Source organism: Alnus glutinosa, chromosome 8, assembly GCF_958979055.1.
Source record: "Alnus glutinosa chromosome 8, dhAlnGlut1.1, whole genome shotgun sequence".
NCBI classification, from domain to species: domain Eukaryota; kingdom Viridiplantae; phylum Streptophyta; class Magnoliopsida; order Fagales; family Betulaceae; genus Alnus; species Alnus glutinosa.
The window spans coordinates 4,218,295-4,226,739 of NC_084893.1; the positions used below are offsets into that span (position 1 = coordinate 4,218,295).

Genomic DNA, 8,445 nt, shown 5'->3' on the forward strand with positions numbered 1-8,445 from the left:
AGGCAAATCACCTTTCATTTGTGAAAATAATTATTGACTTATAATTTAACCAAGTGTGTGTGTGTTTGTGTACAAACAAATATCTTAAATGCATAATTTAAATAAGACAATATATTTGTTACGAAGTGGAAACTTTGTGAAGAAAAAAACCACTCCAGGGCAGCCAAACCCAGGAAAACCACTATCCAAAAACAAAGCTAGTTACAAGACACTCGTACTCACATACTCTTATGCAGTAGTCATACCTCTAACTTTGACGTGTAACCCAATATGAACGCTTCCCAACCAGATATTTCACCTTAAGGGGTTTTTTATGGATTCCTTTACCTTAGGACCGACCCCTAAGATAGACTTCACAAGAACAACTGAGCATACACTGGCAACGGCTTGAGAGTTAGCGGATCTTCGATTCTCTCTAAACACCCTCTCAAAGCACAATGGAATTCACTGTCGAATTCTGTACAAAACACTAGCCTAGAGCCTTTTATTTATAGGCTTAAAGAGACCTCAAAAATTGCTGAGATTCAGACTCTGGCCGACGAGCGTCCGGACGGAAGTTAGCCACGTCCGGACGGTTTTCTGCGATATCCTTTCAGAAACAGCGTAATTCTATCTTTATCGGATTCACGTCCGGCAGACTTGACCGAGCGTCCAGACGGTCTTCGCTAAAATCCTTTCGCGTTCGAACGGAACTCTGAAATACTCTAAAATACTGGACATCGTCCGGACGTGTTGCCACGTCATCCAGACGGCTTGCAGAGACTTCTCAAATAGTGTCGACTTCTGAAATCCAACTCCTTGTTGAATACTGATTGACCTAGCGTTCGGACAGTGTTGCTCTGAAGTCCAGACGTTTTCAATGTTTATCTGTAAGACACTGCTGGGCGTCCAGACACCTTCAAAGGCACGTCCGGACGGTTGCACAGGAACTGGCTCTTTTGTCTTGGATTTTGCAAGGACTCTTCATGGACATTTTGTAGAAGCTTGTGATCAGTTATTGTCTTTGATTTGAACACTATCTGAATACATGAAGATTCTGAATTGAAAACCAACCATCCTGTTAAAACACAACAATTACATAAAGTATTTTTTGTTTTATCCAGAATGTAGCTAATAAAAATACTAACAAACTCCTTATTTGGCTATTATGGGACAAAAAACACTTGACCGGTTTGGAAATACATTCTCAGTCCAAAACAAAAAATACTCTCATTTTTGTCTCAAAAGGACAAAGGGTAAATAGAGTATAAAGAAAAACCATAACCAAAATAAAAAATAGAGAAAAGAACAAGGTTAGGTCTTAAACGAGAAATCAGCACACACATGTATCTAAACCTGTGAAAACAATCATATAGTTGGTCAAAAATACGCAAGCATATAGAAAAAGAGTTAAGTAATCAATTAGCATAAATTTCCTGCAGGCTTAACTTTTTCAATAATAAACTTAACTCATGCAATGCGTGTGTGTGCGAAGGCTTTCTCAATAAGGTAAGAAGTTACTGATATGACTTAAATCACCTGGATTTTCTAAATAAGAGAGAAAATCAATGTTAAATCAGTCAAAGGTCAAACCTTATTTTACTAGGGCCTAGCCACCCTCATCTGATACACTCCCCCTAAGGTGCAGCACTTTTCTTTTACTTCGTCCTTTAGTGATTGTCTATTTTCACAATGATTTGATCACTGACTGTTTTTATAGGGACAAGTTCAAAAACAGATTTATAGCACAAAAGCAGTGGATCTTTTTATTTATCCATATATTATTCAAATTTGAATGTTTTTTATCACTTGGTGCTGCAACCTAGAAAGAATGTCAGAATTTATGGGTTCTAGGTTCAACTGGTGAGTTGGTCAGTTTGACCATCTTAGCAAAAAAAATCTCTCTCATTAGAATTTCTAGAAGTTAAAAGTCAGATAGAAAAAAAAAAAAAAAAAAAAAAACCTTAGGGAGCCTTGGATAGTGCACATTTTTCATCGCATGAGAAAAGCAATTATCTAGTAAATATGCAGCAAGAAAACTCAGCACATATTATATTTAGAATCTTAACCATATGCATGTATATTTTATCAAAGCACAGAGAACTGTCAAAACAGATAAATATACATGAGATAGCTGAAAACTTTTAGAAGAAATCTTGCAACAAATCCCCTTTTTTTTGTTGAAAATAAAATTAGAAAAACAACAAAAACATGTTAAACGGGAAAAAAAAAATCTAGTCCAAGCATGTAAGGTAAGGGCAAACCTAACCTTAGGGAGAGATGTTTACCTATACCAAGACAGAAAAGCAGCCACCCGACGTGCTTTTGTTGTCATCTCTATGAAATACCTGCAGAATTTTCTCAAGATAACATGAGAAACTATAGGGATAGAAAAAATGGTTCCATAACAAATATGCAAAGCATAAACAATATATGGCAATATAAAATATGCAATGCAAGTGTACCTGACATGCACTAGGATTTAGGAACAACAATCCTAAGCATGTGTGACCTCACCTACTAGATGGGTCCGCTCCCCCTAGGGAAGTGAGTGTGCCTATCCTGTCCTTCATCCTTCGGCTACAGTTCCATATATCTGATCAAGCTCCTCATAAAGCTGCCAGCAATGGGTAATTCTTCATAGGATGGATCCTTTTTAGGCTTCTGCGGCTTTTCTTCATGATACTGAGATTTCTTATTCTTTGGCAACCAGGCCTGTTTTACAGGAGCAAACCTCTGTTGCTGTCGCTGATGCCTTGGAGCAGGATATCTTGTATAAGGTCCAGTCTTTCTAGGTGGGTCCTTTTGAGGCTGAGGACCCCTGGGTCTGACATGATTATGAACTCCACATTGGTGACATATGGGAGTTTTGTACATTGAAGTATACATTGATAGTTTCCTATGAGCCTGATGCTTCCTAAGAGGTCTGGTGCTATCAGAGTCTTTCTTTGACAACTCCTTCTTCACTTTGGACCTCTGAACAAGTACGTGGGGACACTTGGGTCAAATGTGACCACTTAACCCACAATGATGGCAAATATGGACAAACTTCTGAATGAATTGTCTCCTATATGGATGAACATATTTTGTCTTGAAATATTCTTCAACATCTTTTTCCTTATTAGGAGCATTCTTCTTATTCCAAGTTATTGGGAATTTAAACTGACCACAATTTGGTCTAATATGTCCCACTATCCCACAATAATGACATGTAGGTAGGCTTCTCTCTGTAGAATGCTTAGACTTCACAGGAGTAGTATTATCATTCTCACAATAAACCATAATAGCCTTACCTTTGTCATTATGAGGCTCCGAACTTGAGGGCTTAAAAAACACAGCTCTGGAAGTAGAAGCAATGTTGGAGGAATTAGTAGCTACATACCCGAGACTAGTTTTGTCAGATGAACACTTATGACCTGTCAGCATCTGAGCTATCTTGTTGTCTGAGAACTTCTCCAACTGTAACTGTGCATCCATCAGTTTATCTTTCAAGTCTGTGATCTTTTGAAGTAATGTGTCTCTTTCTGTCTTCATCGTGTTCAGCTTTATCACCTTCTTCTGATTGGACTCTCTTAGCTTCATGAGTTCCATGTACATGACACAATATTCCTCTTTTAGTTATTCGTCACCATGCTCAGAGTAAAGATCGTCCTGGTTTTCACTTGGAGTCACACATGTTAGACACTTCTCAGGAGATTCTTCTTCTTTCTCAGACTCATTGCTGAGAGTTGCAATGTAGGCCTTCTGTAAAGACCAAGAAAATAAATAGGGCAGTTATTGATCGATAAATTGTACCTATTAAATAAAATGAGTTTTAAATAAAATAATGGAATAGGAATAATAATAATAATGAGTCCTAGAGTAATAAATAATTAATTGTATGAATAAAATGTAGTTAAATTAAATAAGGGGCCGAATATTAATTGATAAATGATAGAGGTAAAATTAGATGGGGTCCTACTATAAATAACAGTAGTTTGAGGGTTTAAAGAAAAAGAAATCCTATCCTGCCACGTGTCATCGCCAGATTGGGTAGGAGAAGATTACTCTATCTTCTCCCAACCACTCTCAAGATGACACATGGCCATTTCTTCTTTCTCTTCCCTTTCTTTTTCTTTTTCCCTTATTTTCTCTCTTTTCCAGATTCCCTTCTTTTCCCCCTCACTCGCACGGCTCTTCTTCTTTTTCTCTTTTCTTCTTTTCTCCTCCCCGTCGCACACCCCCTTCCCTTCTCCTCTTTCCTTCTTCCTCTCTTCCGCTCGGCTCCAGGCAGCAGCACACCGGACTCCTTTTCTCATTTTTTTCGTTTCTTTTCTCTCTTTTCCCTCCACGCGCAGGTCCCCCCTCTCTCTCTCTCGGTTTCTCCCCTCGCCTGAACCCCTTTCTTTCCCTCTTCTCTTCTTCTTCCGCCACAGCAGCACCGACGCCCTCCTCTCTTCCCTTCCCTCTTCTTCCCTTCTCCCTTCCTCCTTTCTTCTTCTACCCACAGCAGACCATGAGAGACATTGAGATTGTGAGAGAGAGATCCACCCGTGAGAGAGAGAGAGATGAATTGAGTGAGACCCAACCCGAGTGTGGAGAGCAGTTCTTGGCCGGTAGTGGTGCGATTTTCGGAGCTGTGGTGGCTGGGCCACCGTCGGGTAGTGGTGGCAGTAGCTGGGCCGTGAATTCTGGCCCTGTTCCGGTGAGATTTCTTCTTCCTTCTCCTTGATTTCATTCCCATTCCTTTGATTTTTTTGTAGAACCGAATGGGTTCTTTGTTGTAGGTTGAGTTTCACCGATTGCTTTGATGGTTCTCGGTGGATTGGACTGATTTACTTGGGATTTTAATTACAATTTCTGAATGGGTATAAGGGTAGGAATATGTGTTGGTTTTTGATGATTTGGGGTTTCGGTTGTTCTGATTTTGGGGCTCCTTTCCTATTGTAGCCGTGTGTGTGTATTAAAGTTGTGGATTGTATTGTGTTTGTGATTTGTGATTTCGGTTGTGGATTGGTTGATTTGCATGCTTGATGTTGATTTTAGTGGCTTTTGTTGGTTATAGACGATTGGGTTGATTTTTAGTGGATTTTGGAAGTGTAGATGATGGCTGGATTTTGGGTGTTAGTAATTTGGGTTTATGGTTAAATGGGTGAGAATAAGGATTTTGTTAGAAATGACTTGTAATTCTGGTTGTGGTTAGTGATTGCATTTTTATGTTGGAAATTGTAGGTTTTGCTTGAGATGAAAATATAGGGTTTCAAGGGAATTTTGAGTCGTTGGCCAAACGGTAATGTTCTCTTGGGGTTTCGGTCTTAGTGATGTTATATATGTGTTTTGGAATGTGGTAGGCGGGTTGTAATTAATTGATGAAGGTTATAATTGATTTCAAGTTGTTTAGTTAAGAGATTGACCCTATGAGTTGAATTTATTTATAGACTTTGGGCTGAGACTTTATTGTGAATTTAGAGAATGTAATTGTCAATTATTGATGATAGTTGTTATAGAATTTTGGTATAAGGTAATTCCAATTAGAGAATATTGATCTTGTTATGTAAATAAGGATTTTGAGAACATGTAGGATAAGATTGACTCAATTGAGTTAGATTCTTTATTATGGTTTATTTGGATGCTTAAAGGAGCTAAAAAAAAATTAATAGGTTAAATAAGATAAGGCCCCATAATTTAAATTACCTAGATGGTTAGTAGCCAATATGAGTAAAGCGTTGAATACATAGTAATGGTGTCTAATGGATAAGAAACGAAATAAGCTATAAACCTAAAGTCTAAGATCAATATCAAAGGTGGACAACAATTGTAACAAGAATGTTGAAGAGTTATAGATTACTTAAATAACCTTAAGTTAATAAGTATAAGTTAGTAAGCTATAAGAAACACATAAATATAGTATGAATCCATTAGGTGACAACTTAGTAATTAATTCACCTATCCATGTACACATAATATTTATGTGTACTAATGAATTAGGCTTAAGCGTTGAATATGTATATATATATATGTAGACATATACATGTATATGGCTTAAGTATAAATATTATTAACATAATAAAAGAATGACAAACTATAAAAATGGGGGTTAGCAATAATAATGTAATACAACAATAATATATAAACTAATGAAAAGAGTAAATACATTTTATGTTAATAAACAAGATACAATTGGAACCAAGAACCAATGAAAAATCTAATAGTAGCAAAGGATACCTAGCTAGCTTTAGACGCGCGTGATGCGACGCATGAGCACGCGGGTTGTTTATACGTCATAGAGCATTGGTTCAATAGCTTAGTCTAATATCATATATGTTTGCAGGCACGTAAGGTAGAGACTTCAATTGCTCTCCAACGGCGAGTTCAAGGTAACTAGAACATGGGGGATATTCGAGTACTTAGTCCAATGCAGCCAAGTGAGTATTCTACTCACTGAGGAATCCTAGGAACTTAGATTTACGTATTGTTGCATTTGGTTGCATTTATGATTATAGAATTTGTTGGTGAAGATGCATGTAATTGAATTGTGAGTTATTGGATTGGGAATTGTAATGATAAGTTGATATTGATAATGATTGGTTGTATTTATGATTATGGAATTTGTTGATAAAATTGTTTGTGATTGGGTTGTGATATATTGGTTTGTAATTGTGTGGATAAATGGATGTTGAGGAATCTTGATTGTTTATGATAATGGAATTTATTGAGAAAATTGTTTATGATTGAGATGGGATATATTGGTTTGTAATTGTATAGATAAATGGACGTTGAAATTGTAATGTATTTATAGTTATGGAAGTGTTGGTAGAAATATATGTGAATGAGTTATGATATATTTGGATTGAGAATTGTGATGATAAATGGATGTCGTTGAAATTAGAATGTATTGATGGTTATGGAATTGTTGGTAAAAATGAATGTGGTATGTGTTGAAAGAAAAATGTTTGGGAATACACATGTGATGATATGTATATAGTGTGGATGCTTTGGTATTATGAGAACTCGGTAGTTGATAGATGGTAAGTCCAGTGTTGTAGTATCTGGCACAGTGGTAGGCCATAGTGTAGCAGCTCTTGGCTGAGATGAGTGGTAGGCCAGAGGGTAGCAGCTCTTGGCTGAGATGTGTGGTAAGCCTAGCATTAAAGTGCTAGCACTAGTGAGATATGTGGTAAGTCTAGCATTGAAGTGCTAGTTCACGTGAGATGTGCGCCCTGCGGGTCGTAGCTTTACGGGCGGTGTTGATGGTAAGCCTAGCATTGAAGTGCTAGCACTAGTGAGATATGTGGTAAGCCTAGCATTGAAGTGCTAGTTCACGTGAGATGTGTGCCCTACGGATCGTAGCTTTACGGGCAGTGTTGATGGTAAGCCTAGCATTGAAGTGCTAGCACTAGTGAGATATGTGGTAAGCCTACCATTGAAGTGCTAGTTCACGTGAGATGTGTGCCCTACGAATCGTAGCTTTATGGGCGGTGTTGATGGTAAGTTTAGCATTGAAGTGCTAGCACTTGTGAGATGTGTGGTAAGCCTAGCATTGAAGTGCTAGTACACGTGAGATGTGTGCCCTGCGGGTCGTAGCTTTACGGGCGGTATTGACGGTAAGCCTAGCATTGAAGTGCTAGCACTGGTGCGATGTGTGGAATATTGCTTATGGTACGCGTGGAATATTGTTAGTGGAAACCGGGATAAAATAATGTGTGATAAACGAGACTTGTACTTGATAATGTGTTGTTGCGGGAACTTAATAATTTGTGAATAACGTTGTTGTACTCTACAAGCAATTATGTTTGTGTATATTGTATACTTAGTGAGTTTTATACTGCTGAGGTGGTGAACTCATACCTTCCACCTGTACAGATGTGATTAAACCCACAACCGTACAGACTCTGATGCTTTGATTGCAGGTTCAGTGGACCTAGTGAATGACGTTATAGCATAGTAATTGGGATGTTCTGACTGAAGCCCGACGCGACAGTTATAATAGGTGGACTATGGGTTGTTCGCCTTTTGGTAGACTTAGTTTATGGCTCGTGTTACCTGTGACACTTGTATTTATGAGCTAATCTTTTGGTATGTATTTAATAGTTATGTAGAAGTCTTAAATAGATAAACATTAATGGCGCTTTTGTTGTAATTAACTATTGTTTATAGATGGACCTTCCGCTATATTGATAATGTTATTATATGTTATCCGCTGCGTAAATGAAACTCTGATTATCAGGTACATGTTATGGAATGTGTACTGTATGTTGGCTGAGCGACATGTAGTCGTGCCACTGTGATGACTCATTTTATGTTTCAAAAAAAAAAAAAAAAAAATTGGGTCGTCACACCTTCCCCTTATCCTGCTTAAGATTTGCACATTCAGTTCTCATGTGCCCAAAGCCGGAGCACTCACAACATCTCTGACCTCTTGGATCTTCTTCTGGCTCGGCTTCACTGAGAGTTTCCCTCAATCCTTCGATGAATTTATCAGTGTTC

General features: G+C 37.9%; 1 long non-coding RNA gene across 1 annotated transcript; it reads left to right on the forward strand.

Annotated features, from left to right (window-relative positions):
• Positions 1–4,441: 4,441 nt before the first annotated feature.
• On the forward strand, positions 4,442–7,876 carry LOC133874750 (uncharacterized). The gene is made up of 3 exons (XR_009901366.1): positions 4,442–4,663; positions 6,290–6,383; positions 7,848–7,876. It is a non-coding gene; the product is annotated as an uncharacterized LOC133874750 (long non-coding RNA).
• Positions 7,877–8,445: the final 569 nt, after the last annotated feature.